The sequence below is a fragment of the Vipera berus genome (genome assembly GCF_964194415.1).
Source record: "Vipera berus genome assembly, chromosome: 3".
NCBI classification, from domain to species: domain Eukaryota; kingdom Metazoa; phylum Chordata; class Lepidosauria; order Squamata; family Viperidae; genus Vipera; species Vipera berus.
This window is the reverse complement of record NC_138204.1, coordinates 111,030,527-111,050,169: the sequence shown is the minus strand read 5'-3', so window position 1 is coordinate 111,050,169 and position 19,643 is coordinate 111,030,527. Positions and strand designations below refer to the sequence as shown.

The 19,643-nt window shown below is 44.0% G+C and overlaps 1 long non-coding RNA gene across 1 annotated transcript; it reads left to right on the top strand.

Moving 5' to 3' along the window:
* Positions 1-3,779: 3,779 nt before the first annotated feature.
* LOC308665859 lies at positions 3,780-19,293 on the top strand. The gene is made up of 3 exons (XR_014025974.1): positions 3,780-3,888; positions 4,726-4,847; positions 19,055-19,293. It is a non-coding gene; the product is annotated as an uncharacterized lncRNA (long non-coding RNA).
* Positions 19,294-19,643: the final 350 nt, after the last annotated feature.

Sequence of the window (19,643 nt, the reverse complement as noted above, 5' to 3'; positions counted from 1 at the left end):
CTGAGCAGGGGGTTGGACTAGATGACCTCTAAGGTCCCTTCCAACTTTATATTATTATTATTATTATTATTATTATTATTATTATTATTATTATTATTATTATTATTATTATTATTATTATTGATGTGGGTGGATTCTGATCTACCTAAGGTCATGGAACAAGTTCACTTTAGGAACAAAGGGAACTAACTGCCCAATATTAATTAAATCCAACCAATTTAAGTCCATCTACTTAAGTGTTAGCAATTGTTCATAGTCTTTTCTAGATCGAGTTGGAGAATGAACGCAGGCATGCCGTGGATTAAATCTAGGCACAATGCATATGATCTGTCCCTGAATTACCAATTCCACTTTTCAACAGTTCTCTGTGGACTTTCAGAGAAGTAAAGGACATCAGACAAAGCTGTACCAGCCAGGCTTAAGGTCAGTTTTCCCTCAGAACATGGGAACCTTTTACTTACCGATAGCAGAATTTTTATTTATTATTTTATAAGTGAAATTAACAGACAAAAATAAGAGCCAATAAAAGAGATCACTATCATCTAGATACAGAAAAAGCAAGAAAAAAAATCTTGACATTTGGGGTAAGAGGAAAGGACTCAAGTAAAACTGAGCCTGAGTCTTCACTGTTACATCACCAAGGAATGGGGAGATCATATTCAGGATCATAGACGTAGCAAGAATATGGCCCGAGAATCAATCAAATTTAGATAGTACGGTGTGACAAATGAAGGAATATACGTAACCACTTTGTTCACAAATGTATTCATCCATATGGCCTAGTGCAGGGGTAGGCAACCTTGGCTCTTTTATGACCCGTGGACTTCAACTCCCAGAATTCCTGAGCCAGCCATGTTGCCTCAGGAATTCTGGGAGTTGAAGTCCACGGGTCATAAAAGAGCCAAGGTTGCCTACCCCCTGGCCTAGTGCAATGGTTCCTAATCAGTGGCACAGGAATTTCATTTTGACCTTGAGCTACAAATATTCTCTATAAGTAATGGTCTGTGATGGTGCTGCAGGTTGTTCCAGGTTGTTTTTTGACTTGACAAAAAAACAAACACCGTGGGTCAATTCTGATTTTGGAATAAAACAGTCATTTTGCACTGTTGCACCTGAAACATTGTGTTGAGACTTGTGATTTTGTTTTGTTTTTAGTTTAGTCATATCCTTTGGCTAAGGCTGGGTTGAGTGATTGAGAAATGGCCGACCATCCTAGGCAAATCCCATAGGGACTGTAGGTAGCTTCTGGAGCTCCTGCTTGGAAAGTTCCAGCCTTTTTAAAAAAGATTCATTATGTGGAATTTCATATAGGTGGGTAGCAATGAAACTATGAAAGGGCTACTAATATAGTCCTTCTAGGGCTGAGAGAGAATGACTGACCCAATGATATCCAGCTGGCTTCCTTGCCTAAAGGAAAACTGGAATCTCCCTACTTATATGTGACTGATTAGCTGTTATCCTCTTTCTGCATGTCACGGTTTTAAACTCACCCTGTGGAGATCTGATCCCTCACTAACAACATCACTGTCAGTTTCTAATTGTTTGCGGCTCCTGATTTTTCTTTTACGCTCCAGCTTTTCATCCACAGCCATGGCAGCTTTGAAGAAATCACGTGAAGAGGCTCTGCGATTATCACCACAGTCAGATTCCCTTCCAGGCAGATCAGTCATGAAACGAACTCTACGCGTTGGAGAATACAGGGCAGAAGCTTGTTCCCTAAGTTCCAGGTTGTCCTTTATGTCACAGGCCAGGCATGACCTAAAATGGTTACTGGACTTCTGCTGCCAGCAATTTTCCAAAGACTTTCTTTTTTTAAGAGGCATTTTTGCTATAAACTTTGTGGCTTAAGGAGAAATAAAAATCCTGGAGAAGGCAGATCAAGTTTGAAAAGAGTGGTGTCCATTTTCAAATACAGATTCTTATTCCCAATTACGTATTTTTTAAAGAAAGCTGTTACATTACTGAGGTCTGAAGAGAGCCATTTAAAATCTGATTTTGTTCCCTTCCCCCACCAATGGGGGAATACCAACCCAAATAAGGCATACCTCCCTAGATCTCTCACCTCTAGGGAGGCAGCAGATGGTATAGGTTGGTATAGGTGATAGTACATACGAGCCGCCCTCTCACAGAGGCTCGTCCAAGACCTTCTAAGTCCAGTGGGTCCATGGGGGGAAGAGAAAAAAGAGCAGCAGTTATCAGGCATAGCAACCTGAAGGTGACAATATTCAAGTTGGAGAGCACGGTTCTTCTCAAAGCGGGGAGAACAAAGCGGGGAGAACAAGAGAAGCTGGACAGCAGATGGATGGACCCCAAAGCAGGCAGCTGAAGTCCAGATGGCCAAAACATAAAAGGCATGAGGACCCAGATTGTTGGGGGCAATAAGCTGACTGTAATAATGCCGCTTGGTGTGTGTGTGAAAGCCCTAACAAGCAGGCATATACATAGAATGAAGGCTACTGCTAAGCTTGTAAGCCGCCCTGAGTCTTCGGAGAAGGGCGGGATATAAATGTAATATAAATAAATAAATAAATAAATATCGTCCGGCCAGCCACACACAGCACCAACAGTCGGACGGTCCAACGCCAGCCGTAGGTCTCCCCAGCCGAAAACAGGCGAAGAACAGCCTCAGATAACCTCCAACAGACCACAAAGAAACCACGAACCGGCATGACGCTCCCATTCAGCTCACTGCCTGTCGCTCCACCGCTCCACCACAACGCCGAGTCATCCTCCATTACAAAGCATACAAAGCATTACAAAGCATTCCATTGCTGATCACACCCAGTTTTGCAAAATTGTAATTTTGTAAGAGAAGCTGTATTCTAGAGCCTATATACAGTCTGATTATGCTATAAATAATTTCTGTAATATAGCAAACTCTCATGGATGTTCCAGTTGAAAATCTGAGAACATGAAAATTATAGCTATAACTAATTCTCTCGTTACCAGTTTCCAAAGTTCTATATATATTTTTTCAGATAATGGTTAAAAAAAATTACATTGCAGTTGCATATTATTTTATTACCCAACATTAATTCCAACCTTTTAAAAGCAATTTTTCCTTCTGTATTAAAGAATGTAGTTTCTGGATAAAGTGTTCAAATCTCGTAAAATAAGATAGATTAAAAAATAATGCCCATCAAATAATGTCCCACATAGTGGATATTGAGATGAATGTGCTAATTTGAATCTTAGTTACTTGCTAATGTTAAATTCTGATCTTTTCCCTCCGCTTCCCTCTAGTATCCTCAGCTCAAGTAAAAGAAACCGACTGCAATGTGCCCGTGGATGTAAAACCCCTCACAAAATGTCCTGAGCGTTCATGGAGCAAAATAAGAGCAAAGAACCTGAAGAAAAAAGATGTTGCTCCTCACAATGGGGGACTAGGAAATGATCGTGTAAACAAGGATTTCTTGCCAGTAGAAATCTGTGGGATTCTTGATGATCTGCAACTGGATTCTGTAGTTCAGGATTCAGAGAAGAGGAATGAAGAATGTCAGAATCAGGAATCAGAAGCATCTCCCTTTTCTAGAAGTCACAGTCCAAGCAAAAAAAAAATCAGACAAAGTTCCCATCAGTGAAGACACTCAGTTTATCTTAAAGAAACGCCACTATGATGCAGATGAAGTGCGCCAGTATATTGCGAGACAGCGAGAGGCTAGGAAGAGGAGACAAAGTGAAGAAAAGAAAGCACAAAAAGAGGCAACAGAGCAAAAAAATAAAAGACTCAAGGAACTTTACAAGAAACAAAAAGAAGCTGTTGCCAGTAAAACAAAGACAACGTCAACATCTGAAACGGTCACTAAACAGTTACAAGAAACTTATTCTAAATTGTTCTTGGAACAAACATTGCTGGAGAATCCAGCACTCTCTGTGCAAGAAGTTCAGGTATCTTGATAAGAGTTGGAATAGTTTCTGTATTTCTTCCATGTTACTTTTTAAAAAATGCATACAATAAGCAGAAATAGCTGTTATTTATTCATTTGTTGCATTTGTTCATTTGTTGCATTCATTTGTTGCCCTTTCCTTGATATTAAGGAAATAATATCAAGGGTAATTTTTTTGAGATCTGAAGGTGAGTTATATCACATTAGGTAGGGTTTAGGTTTTATCCCCTTAATGCTATTAAACTTGTTGAGGTAATTCAAGCTAAAAGAGACTAGTCAGAGTTATCTATTAAATTCCACGGTTGCCTAAAGACGGAATCAGGAACAGGGTAAGTAAGAATAGAATTAGCAAGATGTATAAGAATTGCCAACAGCTCTTGTAGTCTGCAACTGTAGTATAATATACAATTTTTAGCATAGCGTAAGATGTGAATAGACATTAGCCAGATTAAAGCATTTTTAAAAACGCAGACAGGCACAAAATAGATAAGGGCCCTGTATTCTTTCCTGGTCCTCAACATGTGTTAATCCTAGCTGCTCCTGCTCCTTCCACATTAAGGAAGTGTCTGAAGATTCATTCTAGATATGTTTAGTTGAACACATTTAGAAACCATCATGTCGCTGGAAGCCTTGATTATACAACTGTAATACTCATGGAGTATAAGCCTTGGCTATTTATTCGAGTCATTATATAGTTGTTACTTTATTTAATTATATTGCAAAGATTCATGTTCAAATCCTCAGTCATGAAAGTCATGGGATAGTATAGTTCATAGTCCAATACATTATTGATTCAGTTTGCCCTTATTGTATAAAACATGTCAATTTTTCTTCCCAGTCCAAACCTGGATATCAACCATCTGGAGAATCTGATAAAGAGAACAAAGCTCAGGAGCGTCCTGTTAGTGCATCATCCAGTAGCGATATGTCTCTCTCTGAGCCTCCTCATCCTCTTGTAAGGTAAGAAAGTAAGAAGGCATTCGGGGCTAGGAAAGTGGTACACACTAGACATATGATTTTACATATGATTTAGCTGTACAGCTTTTGTAGCAGCTGAGAATTTTGAAATATTTTTCCAAAGCTTTTGAAAATATATTTATTAAAATTCAGTGCTCGTAAAATTCTTAAATATGTCATGAAAAGCAAGATGCCTCTTCATGGATCATTACAAGACAAGGATAATTTCTTCTGTATATTCAAGGCTATATCTGTACCAAGATTCTGCAGGAATGCAAATGGAATAGTACAAGATTATATTGTATGAAGAATTCAGATTCACTTTAAAACATTCAAATTTGGGGCTGGTAATATGTTTGATGTTTATCTATACTGGGTTTTTTCAGATTTTAGTTAACTATTTTTATGTATCTTATTAATTTTTACAGTAACAATCTTTAGTATTTAGTAAGCAACACATCTGGGTTTGTATGTTTGACATTAAAAGTAATACAATATCCATTCCTACCCTTTATTCCATTTTTCTAACCATTTATAAAAACTTTCCCATGTTTGAAAGCATTCTGAATCTTGCTTCCCCTTCATTTTCAATGTGAGCCTATCCATTTCTGCACAGTCCAAAATTCTCTTTATTATGCCTTCTACAGATGGTACTTCTCCTTTTTCCCGGTATTGAGCAAATGTAATTCTCGCTGCTGTTAATATATGTAATATTAAGTATACACATTTTTCATCATAATTTTCTGAGATTATATCTAAAAGAAATAATTCCGGTTTATGGTTTACATGCTCCTATTGTCTTTTCTAGCCACCTATGTATTTTCGACCAATAGGGGTGTCAAACTGCCGGCCCGCGGGCCGGACGCGTCATCCCAAAACCGCTCCCACCCCATTGCTGGCAAAGGAGAAAAAGCTCCAATACATTGCGCGACGTCATGTGACGTCGCAAGTTTGACATGTCTGCTTTAGGGCATGTCCACCAAGATTTTGTCTGCATTTCCAAATATTGCTAGACATATTTTTAAACATTTTTGCTAGTCTTGTAGGTGGTGAATGCCATCTATACAACATTTTATATAAATTTTCTTTATAAGTAGCTGCCCTTGTTATTTTGTAGTTTCTTTCTCAAAGTTTTGTCTTTTTTCTAACTTTACATTGTGCCCCAAGTTTTTTGCCCAAGTTATCATTGTTTCTTTAGCTTATTCATCATCCATCTTTAAATTTATTTATTTATTTATTTGATTTGTATACCGCCCTTCTCCCTAAGGACTCAGGGCGGTGAACAGTGACATAAATATCAAATGCACAAATACAGATATTGAAAACATTAATGTAGAAGATAAGTGTGGTGGTCTCTCATGAAAAAAAGACAGAGTCTTTCCTGCCTCGGGATGAGAGCCCAGAGCAATGTCCAAAGCTCTCTTTTATTCACAAGGAAAAACACTCATTGGATTGAGCTCGTGTATAACAAAGAATCCCACTTCCCATTGGCTCTGAACCTGCAAGATACTCCCCTGGCTTGGTTATGTCAGCTGTATTTTAATAGCCAACAATTAGCTGATTCACCTTGTGCTGAACAGGTGGTTTATCATGGCTTGTTTCGGGAGACTGAAAAACAATTGTTTCAGCTGCGCTTCTGCAGCCTGCAATAATTTCCCTACATCTCCTCCTTTTTTGTTTAACTGCCATACAGATCTTAAAGTTACTTCAACAGTTTGTAGGCGTATAACACCTCTTTCCAGGGTGGTCATAAACCATAAGTTTGGTAAGCATTGTATACAACAGCACAAACCAATCAGCAAACATATAACTCCAATTATGATGGGGACAATTTGTCGCACCCATCCAAAATCAGGTAGCCAAGACCATAACCAATCCCATGGATTTGTCACTGCAGAGCCAGTATAAACTAAAGAATTTTTCTTTAACCATCTTTTCCATAACATCAATTGTATGAGCAATATTAACATGAAAATCAGAAATATAAACACAACAGTGACTATGAATTAAAGCACAAACCCCTCTTTTTGTGGCTAACATAATATCTAAAGCCATGTGATTCCACAATACAACATCTCTAATGTCTGAAACTTTTTGTTCTAACAATTTAAAGTCTTGATAGTTTGGTTAAACATAGCTACAATCCAATGATTCAAACAAATGCAAATCTCTATAATTCATGGCAACTTCTGATGGTGGTCTAAGTCCTCTTGCCATTTGCATTCCAATCCTTCAGCTTATTGGACTTTGATCAAAGTTCACGTTTCTTGTGTTTCTTAAACGACCAAATGGCAACTCATTCATTATGTAGATTGAAGGTGCAACACATATACATTATTTCTCCAGGCTCCTTGCTCCGGTTCTTTTTTCTTTTTTTCCAATTGAACTGAATAAATATTGACTTCATTACACAATATACCCAAACAAATCCCAAATATTAGACATATAAAATTAACAAACATTTCAATTTTAATTTCCTTCTCCACATCATTTCCAAGAGTTTTCTCCTTATGCGATACAGATTGTTCATTCTGAGGTGGAATTTCCTTTGGCATTTTGATTGTTATCCTTTGATTCTTTCGGAAATCCGGAATAGGATCGTATAGCCCTTGATGCCATGGGTTCATGATATGGTCTTACACACCTGGCTGGAATCCAGACTGGACCTGTTGGAGCAAGCACAGCAGCATATCCTCGCCCCCATGTTAACAAAGGCACAGGACCATGCCAAATGGGATCAGGTGGAGTTCTATACCAAACCTTAGCCTTTTGCACCTCTAACTGTTGACCAAAATGTCGGTCCACAGCTGTGGAGTCCAAAACTGAATCTAATTTTGAAATATTTAAATGATTTAAAGTAAATAAAGTTAAAGATAACCATTCCTGCAACACTGGTAAATTAGTCACATTTCCTCCTTTTTTGTTTTTATGTTTGTCAAGAGCCTCCTTTAATGTCCTATTTGCTCTTTCTACTATTGCTTGACCCTGAGAATTGTAAGGAATACCAAATTTATGCAAAATATCCCATTTATCACAAAATTTTGCAAAAGCCGCACTGCAATATGCAGGTCCATTGTCCATTTTAATTTGTACAGGTTTTCCCATTATTGAAAAACTTCTAATACAATGATTGATCACATGTTTCACTTTTTCTCCTCTTTGAGGAGAAACAAAAATATACCCAGAACACGTATCAATAGAAACATGTAAATATTTCCAAGGAGCAAAAGGAGGATATTGAGTAACATCCATTCGCATTTTAATGGAAATAAGAATGACTCTCCCATGGTGTAATTGTGGCCACCAAAGCAACTCCTGCTGTAGCCGCATCTGCCACTGCATTGCCTTCTGAGAGCCATCCAGGAAATGGTTGATGACTTCTAATATGAGACACATGTAAATAATATCTTCGGCTAGCTAATAACTGCTGCAGTGTAAGAAAAAGAGACAATAAATTGTCCTCCACAGTGGGAGAAACATAAGCATGAGAAAGATTCTGAATAACATTAGCAACATATAAACTATCAGTAATTAAATTAAATGCTTGATCTTTAAATAATTGCAAAGACAAAATTACTGCGGCTAACTCTGCCCTTTGCGCAGACTTCTGAGGAGGGGTTATCTTCGTTTTAAAGACAAAGGAATATTATCTTGACATCGGTCAACCCAAATTTGACTCAAAGAATTAGAAACTGTTTGAAACACCTATAGAAACACCAGCTGCCTGCAATTAGTGCAGGTTCGCATCCCACCAGGCTCAAGGTTGACTCAGCCTTCCATCCTTCCGAGGTAGGTAAAATGAGGACCCAGATTGTTGGGGGCAATTAAGCTGACTTTGTAATAATGCCGCTTGGGGGTGTGTGTGTGAAAGCCCTAACAAGCAGGCATATACATAGAATGAAGGCTACTGCTAAGCTTGTAAGCCGCCCTGAGTCTTCGGAGAAGGGCGGGATATACCGTATATACTTGAGTATAAGCCGAATTTTTCAGCCCACTTTTTGGGCTGAAAAAATCCACTTCGGCTTATACTCCAGTGAACAAAAAAAAGAGAACTTACCGAGGACTTGCGCGCGGCCGAGGCTTCGGTGCTTCCGGGATCGCGCGCACCTCTCCGAAGCCGCCGCCGTCTGGAGACCTGCCGAAGTTTGGGGAGGTTTGGGGAGGTGCGCACGCACCTCCCCAAACCTCCCCAAACGTCGGCAGGTCTCCGGACCTCCGCGCCCTGCCTGCCTGCTTCTTTCCGCTGCCTGGCTGCCCTACGATGTAACCCGCTTCATGATAGAGTGCGACACCTGCAAGGACTGGTTTCATGGCAGGTAACACAAAGCGGTCATTCTCGCCTTTCCCTCCCCCCCTCGCCCGCCCGCTCGCTTTTTTTTTCCTCTCAAGCATCACTGGACTGGGCCAGGGAAATCAGAGAGAAGCTGGGCGTGCAGCGTCACGGCGACGGCTGGAAGCCTCACCCAGCTAGAGACAGAGAGGAAGGAGGGAGGGAGGGCGCGCGCAGGCAGAGAGGGTTTGGTCAGGGTGGCGGCGGCGGCGGACACAGGGAGCTGAGGCGCCGTCCGGTAGGTAGAGGCCGTTATGGGAAGGAGGCGGGAGAAGGGACGTGTGGGGGAAGTATGGGGGCCGTGTAAATGGAGTACGTGCGGCGCCGCGCGGGTCTGATAGAACTGGGCCGGCAACGGGTGCTTGTGAAGCGGCTGAGGGCTGGCTAGGAAGGGGGCGGCAGCGCTGGCGTTTTGCGGGTGGGACAAGGCTCTCGAGAGAGAACATGGTGGAGGCGGAACCGACCCCGCCGCTCCCTGCAGGGGAGAGAAGCCGGGCAAGCGCTGCTCCAGTCCTCGCTCTTCTTCCCTCTCCCGATTTTGCCTTCCTCTCCAAGATAAGTTCGAGCGGTAGGGGAAAGTTAGAGCCCCTTTCTGAGGCTGCCCCTTACTTGGGATTGTTGGGCGAGAAGGCGACGTGGGCATGGAGGAGGAAGTAAGTCGCGCTTTACTCGTCACTGCGGGGCGGGGAGAAAAAAAGTTCTTGCCGGCCGGACTTGGATGGCGGCAGCGGCATCAGCTGGGAGCCGCAGCCCCGCCTAGTCCGGCTGAGCTGAACCAGCTCAACACAAAGCGATCGGGCCTTTCCTCCCCCCCCTTTCCCTCCCCCCTCCCGCTCTAGGGCAGAGATCCCCTTCCTATCGCTCGGGGCCTTTCGTCTCTTTGGCTCGCCAGGGCTGGAGCGGGGAGAGCGAGCGGCAGAGGAGAGATGGTGGCCTTTCCTTTCCTTTCCTTCCCTTCCCTTTCCGTTAGAGAGCTACCTTCGTGATTACAATGTGGAGTGGCCGACTGAGGCTGAAAGCACATTAGGTAGCACTTGAGACATGCAGGCAAATCCTGCTAAAGGGCTTTTCCCCCCCACTGGATCCGCGCTCCGCAAGCCTCTGCCGCCGGCGGAGGCTGGATCCGCGCTCCGCAAGCCTCTGCCGCGGCAGGGCGCGGATCCAGCCGGCGGCAGAGGCTTGTGGAGCACGGATCCAGCCTCCCCCGGCGGCAGAGGCTTGCGGAGCGCGGATCCAGCCTCCGCCGGCATGCAGGCAAATCCTGCTAAAGGGCTCTTCCCCCCCACTGGATCCGCGCTCCGCAAGCCTCTGCCGCCGGCGGAGGCTGGATCCGCGCTCCGCAAGCCTCTGCCGGTGGCAGAGGCTTGCGGGGCGCGGATCCAGCCGGCGGCAGAGGCTTGTGGAGCACGGATCCAGCCTCCGCCGGCGGCAGAGGCTTGCGGAGCGCGGATCCAGCCGGCGGCAGAGGCTTGTGGAGCGCGGATCCAGCCTCCGCCGGCGGCAGAGGCTTGCGGAGCGCGGATCCAGCCTCCGCCGGCGGCAGAGGCTTGCGGAGCGCGGATCCAGCCTCCGCCGGCGGCAGAGGCTTGCGGAGCGCGGATCCAGCCGGCGGCGACAGAGGCTTGATCCGCCGTTCTGCAAGCCTCCGCCGCCGGTTAATACCCTGTATTCAGCTCTGGGAAGTGGGGGGAAGGGGGAGAGAGGGGGAGTTTGGGAGGAGGGGGAGCTCCACGGTGCAAAAATAAAGCCCTGCCGCTCTTCGCGTTGCTTGCCCGACTGGCTGTCACGGGACCGCACGGATCGCCTCGCTCCCACCGGCAGCTGATTCCTTCGAGTTTGGTCTCGAGCGATTTTGCATTTTCTCCAGTGCTGAAAGCCACTCGGCGGATCCCAGCCTCGGCTTATACTTGAGTCAAGAACTTTTTCCAGTTTTGGGGGGTAAAATTAGGGGTCTCGGCTTATACTCGAGTCGGCTTATACTCAAGTATATACGGTAAATGGAATTAAAATAAAAAATAAAAATAAATATAGTTGAGCTTTATCTAGAACTATCTGATCTGTTGGTTGTCTACCCAGTTTCAAGGCACTAAACAACGGTTGTAATACAGATGTGGGAAGACCCAAATAAGGCCTAATCCAATTGATACATCCCAGTAGTTGCTGTAATCTAACATAAGAAATGGGATTTTCTTTCTTCCATTCTGGTAACATGGGATGAGAATATGCTTGCATCAATTTGTGACCTAAATATGTAAATGGTGGAGAAGTTTGAATTTTTTCTGGGGCTACTTCTAACCCATATCTCAATAAACATTGACTTAATTTATTAATCATTGAAGTAGTTATAATAGGAGAAGCTACTAAAATGTCATCCATATAATGATAAACAATAGCCTTAGGAAATGCATTTCTAAATCCTTCCAAAGCTTGATTTACATATAAATGACACATGGTAGGACTATTAAGCATTCCTTGGGGTAGTACTTTCCATTGATATCTACTGGTGGGTTTCTCTGCATTCAACACTGGTACTGTAAATGCAAATAACTTCCTATCTACTTTACACAAAGGAATAGTATAGAAGCAGTCTTTAAGATCAATTATTCTAATTTGATAGCCATAAGGAATCAGATTAGGGTTAGGTATTCCACATTGAACCGGTCCCATTGGTTGAATAAAAGCATTCACCGCTCTTAAATCATGAATCAATCTCCATTTGCCTGATTTCTTTTTTATAACGAAGATAAATGGACTTGTTGCGGGTTCAATATGACCTGCTGATAATTGCTCTGCTACTAAGTGATGAAGAGCTTCCAATTTTTCCCTTGGAAGAGGCCATTGTTCAACCCATACTATTTGTGTTTTGTCCCATTCTAGTGGTAAAGCTGTTTTTGTGATGTTCATTTTAATCTTGTAATTTTATAACTGCATCAAACTGTTCTAACAAACCTCTTCCCCACAAATTAACATGAATTGGCAAAATCACTGGTCTTAATTTGGCTGTTCTGTTTCCTCTTTCCGTTGTCACTTGCAACCAACGTTGACTTTGGCGAGCAGCTTGAGAGCCACCCACCCCCCACACAGACGGTGCAGAAATGGCTGGCCACTCCGGGGCCCAGTCAGATGAAGCTATGACTGACACATCAGCTCCAGAATCTAAAATTCCAGAAAAAGGCCTCCCATTAATAAAACAAATTTGCCTAGGTTTCTCCTTTTGTAAATTTTTTATAATAGCTAAGATTTGAGGATCCACAGTATCTGTAGAGCCAAACCCTCCAGTTCCTCGAATCCGCTCAGAATTTCCCCCAGGTGTTACATAAGGAAGTAGTATTAATTGAGCCACGGAGTCCCCTTTACTTGCTAATTGAGGAACTTTCACCATTATTTGAATCATAATTTGTCCTAAATAGTCCGAATCAATTACTCCAGGAATTATGTGAAACCCTTTTTTCGCTGCTGAGGAACGAGGAAGGACTAAACCTACTGTTCCTTTAGGCAATGGTCCCCAAAGTTGAGTTGGCATACAAGTCACAATGTCAGGAAAATCCAAATTAATATCTTGCTGATTAATCAAATCTATACCTGCACTACCCTTGGTGGCTGTGGGAACGTTCTGAACAGACAATTTTTCACAAATAGTGTTGCCCTTATAACTTTGTTCATTTTGGCAACAAGCAGCTTTACTTCCTGGGCTAGCTGCTAGCCCGCATCCCAGTTTCCCGAAGTCTTAACATTTCTACATTGGTTTGCCCAATGAAATCCCTTCTTGCATCTAGGACAAGGTTGTTTCGGGCGAACTCCAGATTTATTATTTTCCTGTCTGCTTCCAACACTATTCCCTCCTCCTGGAGCTCGACATTGTGCCTTAAAATGACCAGGTTTCCCACAGTTGAAACAATTACCCGTTTGTTGACCAAATTTTCCTTTTTGCAAAGTGTTAGCTAAAGCACTCATATTCCACACTCCTGTTCCCACAGAGGAACATGCTCTTAACTTATCTGCTATTCCATAAGTTGGTTGACTCACTATATTAGTTAGAGTTTTTTTTACAGTCTGCGTTTGCAGCTTCATAAGCCAACAAAAGTTCTTGAACTGCTTCTGCATTATCAATTTGTTTCTCAATAGCCTCTTTCAATTTATCAATGATTTCTGGATAAGGCTCAGTTGGCCCCTGTCGGACATTAGTAAAAGACTTAGTGGGTTTGCCTGACTGAGGTACTTTTTTATACGCGCTTATCACACAACGGCCAATTACAGGATAAGCAGCATCAGGAATTCCTCCTACTTGTTGTAAAACAGTGGTAAATCGACCAGAACCATAAAGTTGATCTGAAGTGTAAGCCCCTCCAGAGTTGTTTCCAGCTACAATAGCGTTACGCTGATATTCAGAATCCCAAACTACATACTGTGCCGGTGTTAAAAGCATTCTCCACAAATCCTTCCAATCTTGTGGAACCATATTATATCCTGTAGATATCCCTTCTATGGTTCCTTGCACAAAGGAGGAATGCAATCCTGTCTCAGTTATACTTTTCCTAATTTCTCTCAAAATAGAAAAAGGCAATGGCTGCCAACGATATTGCCTATTTCCTTGACCATCTATATCCATTGTTACAGGAAAGGCCTCCAAACCTTCTACTAATTCCTCCGGTGACAATAACCCTTTCCCTTGGGCTTCATCAAATCCTGCTCTAACTACCCCAACTGCCCCTTGACACTTTAAACTTTTTGTACTTGCTTCATTAACTTTTTTGGAACCCTCCAAATTGTTAATTTCAGGTAATGATGTATATGACTTGGATATTAACTTAATGTCCTCCGCAGCCTTTGGGGTTACTAAACGAGGCATTGGAGTTAACACATGAGGTAGTGGGGCAGAAAGTTCTGGTGAAAGGAACAAAGGATTAGAATGTGCTATTAAAGCTTCCAAAATTTTCTCCCAAAGAAGTAAATGATTAATTGAGGCTCTTGGTTCCTCATGTAAAATTTTCCCTATCCTTTTCCAATCCTGAACTTCTAAAGTACCTTGTTCAGGATACCAGGGACATTGAGCTGAAATAACCCTGAGTAAGTTTTCTATGTCTTCTAAACCTACTTGAGAAAAAGCAGGAAACGTATTCTTTAAGATCTGGCGTAACTCCTTCGCATGGAGTGTTTGTGACGCTGAAAAATCATTCCCCATACTTACTGAATATTCGGTCCCGTCCTGCAAGATCCGATGAAGTGCACTATGCCTATGCCAGGCGTAAGTCTGAGGGTCTCAAAGAATCACGTCGGGGTCACCACATGTGGTGGTCTCTCATGAAAAAAAGACAGAGTCTTTCCTGCCTCGGGATGAGAGCCCAGAGCAATGTCCAAAGCTCTCTTTTATTCACAAGGAAAAACACTCATTGGATTGAGCTCATGTATAACAAAGAATCCCACTTCCCATTGGCTCTGAACCTGCAAGATACTCCCCTGGCTTGGTTATGTCAGCTGTATTTTAATAGCCAACAATTAGCTGATTCACCTTGTGCTGAACAGGTGGTTTATCATGGCTTGTTTCAGGAGACTGAAAAACAATTGTTTCAGCTGCGCTTCTGCAGCCTGCAATAATTTCCCTACAATAAGTTACCTTAAAACAATAATTACAACAGAACCCGTCAGACCAGACCGGATTGCTCAAACAGATAGGTTTTTAGGTCGCGTCGGAAGGAGCCAAGGTCGGGAGCCATCCGGAGCTCAACCGGTAAACGGTTCCATAGGTCAGGCGCGGCCACAGAGAACGCCCTCCCTCTGGGAGCCACCAGACGGCATTCTCCGAACTGCGGAACCCTTAGGAGGCCCTCTCTGTGGGAGCGCACTGGACGGAGGGAAGTTGACGCTGGCAGCAGGTGATTCCTAAGGTACTCCGGATCCATGCCATGTAGGGCTTTGAAAACCATTACCAGCACCTTGAATCTTACCCGGAGGACAACTGGGAGCCAATGCAGCTCACGGAGTAGAGGTGTAACATGGGAGTATCGGGAGACTCCCAACACAACTCTCGTGGCTGCATTCTGTACCAGTTGGAGCCTCCGAGTGGTCCACAAGGGCAGCCCCATGTAGAGAGCATTGCAGTAGTCTAAACGAGAGGTCACGAGTGCAGGAGTGACCGTACGCAGGGCATCCCGGTCTAGATAGGGCCGTAATTGGCGCACCAGGCGAACCTGGGCAAAGGCTCCCCTAGTCACAGCTATTATGTGGTCTTCCAAGGAAAGCTGTGAATCTAGGAGGACTCCCAAGTTGCGAGCCCTATCTACGGGGGGTAATAACTCACCCCCTATAGAAAGAGATGGAATGTTCTGAATATCCCGAGATGCCGGTACGTACAGCCACTCAGTCTTGTCAGGGTTGAGTTGAAGCCTGTTCCTCCCCATCCAGATCCGAACTGCTTCCAGGCAACGGGACATCACATCGAGGGCATCACTGAGGTGGTTTGGGGTCGAAATAAAAAGATGGTTATCATCAGCATACTGGTGATACCCGACTCCAAAACCACGAATGATCTCACCTAGCGGTTTCATGTAGATGTTGAACAGGAGAGGCGAGAGGACCGATCCTTGAGGGACTCCACAAGTGAGAGGCCTCGAGGTCGACCTCTGACCCCGTTAATACCGACTGCGAAGGTCCGATGAGATAGGAGGAGAACCACTGAAGAACCGTGCCTCCCACTCCCAATCCCATGAGACGCTGCAGCAAGACACCATGGTCGATGGTATCAAAAGCCGCTGAGAGATCTAGAAGGACTAGGACAGAGGAACAGCCTCTGTCCCGAGCTCTCCAGAGATCATTTATCAGTGCGACCAATGCCGTCTCTGTGCTGTGTCCGGGCCTAAAACCCGATTGGTACGGGTCCAGATAGTCAGTTTCCTCCAGAACCGAAGGGAGCTGATGCGCCACCACTCTCTCAACAACCTTAGCAAGAAAGCAAAAGTTGGAGACCGGACGAAAGTTGTTTAATATAGTTGGGTCCAAGGTAGGTTTCTTGAGGAGGCGTCTCACCACTGCTTCTTTCAAGACGGAGGGGAAACAACCCTCACTCAGGGAGGCAGATATCACCGCCTGGAGCCAGCTTCGTGTTCCCTCTCGAGCTGAATAAACCAGCCAAGAAGGGCACAGATCTAATAAACAAGTGGTGGAGCTCAGCTTCCTCATAATTCTGTCCACTTCCTTTGGGGTCACAGGGTCGAACTCGTCCCATATAACATCGACAAGACCACCCATGTCCGAATCCGAGTGATTTTGTCCGACAGATGTTGGCAAAACTCCTCGGCACGACCCTGTAAGGGATCCTCCTTCACCTCTTAAGGAGGGAGCGAGTTACCCTAAACAAGGCAGCCGGGCGGTTATCTGCGGACGCAATGAGTGTAGCGAAGTAATTAGACCTCGCCATCCTCATTGCTGCGAGATAAGATCTAGTAAAGGTTCTTAGTCGTGATTGGTCGGATTCAGATCGGGTGGATCTCCAACGACTCTCTAGGCCCCTTCTCCGACGCTTCATCTCCTGGAGCTCCATGGAAAACCATGGAGCGAACTGGGATCTGCATCGGGTCAGGGGCCGCAAGGGAACAACTAGGTTAAGTGCATCCGTGGCAGCCTTTTCCCAGGCTTCCACTAAGGCACAGGTCTGCAACCCGCGGCTCCAGAGCCGCATGCGGCTCTTTCAGCCATCTCCTGCGGCTCCCAGTCCTCTGCCATGTGCAGTCCCCCCCCCAAAAAGTGGGACTAAAAAAGTTCAACCAATCAATTCAAATATGCAGGGTAGGTGCATATCTCGCCTTGGCTCCACTCTTCAGTCAAACCCTGTTCTGCGCATGCGCGCATGTACGTGCATGTGCACACATTTTTTGCGGCTCCCAGTTTTTCCTTTTGTGAGGGAACTGGTTCTGAGTGGCTCTTTCACTGTTTCAGGTTGCTGACCCCTGCACTAAGGCATCAACCGAGCTGTGAGCAAAGGAGGCAGGTGGAGACCCCAGTGCTGCCTGGAACTTCTCAGGGTCCATTAAGCGCCTGGGGCGGAACCATCTTGATGGTTCCACAACTCCACAACGGGGGGTGGCATAGTAGAAGACCAGCCTCAGGAGATGATGATCGGTCCATGACAGGGGTGTAATAATTGGGGAACCCCCACCAAGATCATCTAACCACTGTCTAGATCAGGGATCAGCAACCTGAAACAGTGAAAGAGCCACTCGGAACCGGTTCCCTCACAAAAGGAAAAACTGGGAGCCGCAAAAAATGTGTGCACATGCGCGTACATGCGTGCATGCGCAGAACAGGGTTTGAAGAGTGGAGCCAAGGCGAGATATGCCCCTACCCTGCATATTTGAATTGATTGGTTGAACTTTTTTAGTCCCACTTTTTTTTTTGGACTGCACATGGCAGAGGACTGGGAGCCGCAGGGGACGGCTGAAAGAGCCGTATGTGGCTCCGGAGCCGCGGGTTGCAGACCTGTGGTCTAGATAGAAAACCCAAATCAAGCGTGTGGCCCCCCACATGAGTCGGGTCCCGAATTACTTGTATCAGGTCCATGGCCGTCATGGAAGCCATGAACTCTCGGGCTAACTCAGATGATCCTCCCAGGGATGGTAGATTGAAATCACCCAAAACTATAAACTTGGGGAATTCAACCACCAGCCCCGAGAGGATATCGAGAAGCTCAGGCAGGGCCGTTGTTGTGCGACTAGGCGGAATGTATACCAGCAGTAAGCCTAGCAGCGCCCTAGGACCACATCTCAGGAGGAGGGATTCACATCCGGCTATTTGGACGATGGTGGACTCCTGAGGACAAAGAGTCTTTCTCATAACTATAGAAAGCTGTACAGTTTCATAATCAATTTGTCATCTGATGACAATAGTATCTGGTCTAACGCTTTCTGGTCTTTGTTAAAACCATATATTTTTGCATCTTTCTCATATCTCATTTGCATTTGCAGATGTGGCCACCATGCTAGCTCAATTCTTTTAACCATGTTAGTGTGGTTGCAAGACCCAGTCTGGTAGCCCAAACCGTCCATTTTCTTTTGCTTCTTGTAACATTTTCAGTCTGATTCTAGCTTTTTTTCCTTGCCAGATAAATTTCAATATCGATGTACTTAATTCATTGAAATTTTTTTTGTCAATTTTTATCGGTATTGTTTGAAATAAAGTAGTTTTGGTAAATGTTCATTTTCACAGTCGCTATTCTTCCCAAGATTGATAGTTGTAGATTTTTCCATTTTTCCAAGTCTAGTTTTATTTGTTTTAATAATTTTACATAATTATCTTCTTTTATTGTTGCACACCCTGCTGTTAAATATATTTCCAGGTATTTAACTTTCTTAAGTACTTGAAGGTCTGTTTTTTTCTGATAGTTTTTTTTGGTTATCTGTGAGGTTTTAAACTATAACTTTAGTCTTTTCTCTATTGATTTTCAGTCCTGCTAATTCTCCAAATTCTTCAATCTTTGCTAATATTAGGACTTGTCTCTAACAGATCGTCCAATATAAAGACCAAGTCATCTGCAAATGCTTGTAGTTTGTACTTTTCATCTTTTATCTCCATTCCTTTGATTTCTGGATCCTGTCCAACATTCCTGTTCAACACTTCCAGATTTAAGATAAATAATAATGGGGATAATGGACACCCTTGTGTATCAATAAAAACCAAATCCAGTTTTAAAAAATTAAGGAACTTCCTGCCCAAAAGAACAACTGATCAACAATCCACATAATTTTCATTGCCCTCTTCACTGAAGCCATTCCTCCAAAATACTTAAACCCTTGGCCACCATCAATTCTTACTACAGGTGACTATTTTATAATTAAATGTCTAAACTTTATTTCTGTAAACTAATGACAATTCAATGGATTATTTACAGGGATAATACACTGGAGCCTTTAAGGATTCATCCAGAGAAGCTGAATTCAGTAGCACAGGTTCCTTGCTCAAAATCTGTTTTGAATGGAGCTCTTTTCTCTCAGCTTTTATCTTTGGATAACATGGGTATCTTGCAAAAGGATTTTGAATCTGTAACATCAAGCAGGAGGAGCCATAACACAGCTATGGGATCCATGTCTTTGACTCCTCAGCCATTTATGTCATCTACTGTACAACCCACCATCAAGGCGTAGCATGGGTTGTCAGCACCCGGGGCAAGGCAAGTAATTTGCGCCCCCTAACCCCCTCCACAGTGGGCGGCGACCCGGCGGCTCGGATCGGATTCGCACAGCCAGCACTGCAGTGAGAGAGAGTGAGTGAGCCAGGCAGGGGCAGAGAGCTGCGAGTGCGAGCGCCCCCCCAGATGTTGCGCCCGGTGCGGCTGGCCCCCCCTGCACCCCCCACGCTACGCCACTGCCCACCATTAATCATTATAAACATAAATTGGACCGTATTGAAGCCCTAAAGGCAACTGCAGCCTCTCTTTCAAACAGAATTGAAAGTGAAGCCAAAAAATTAGCTGGGGCTGG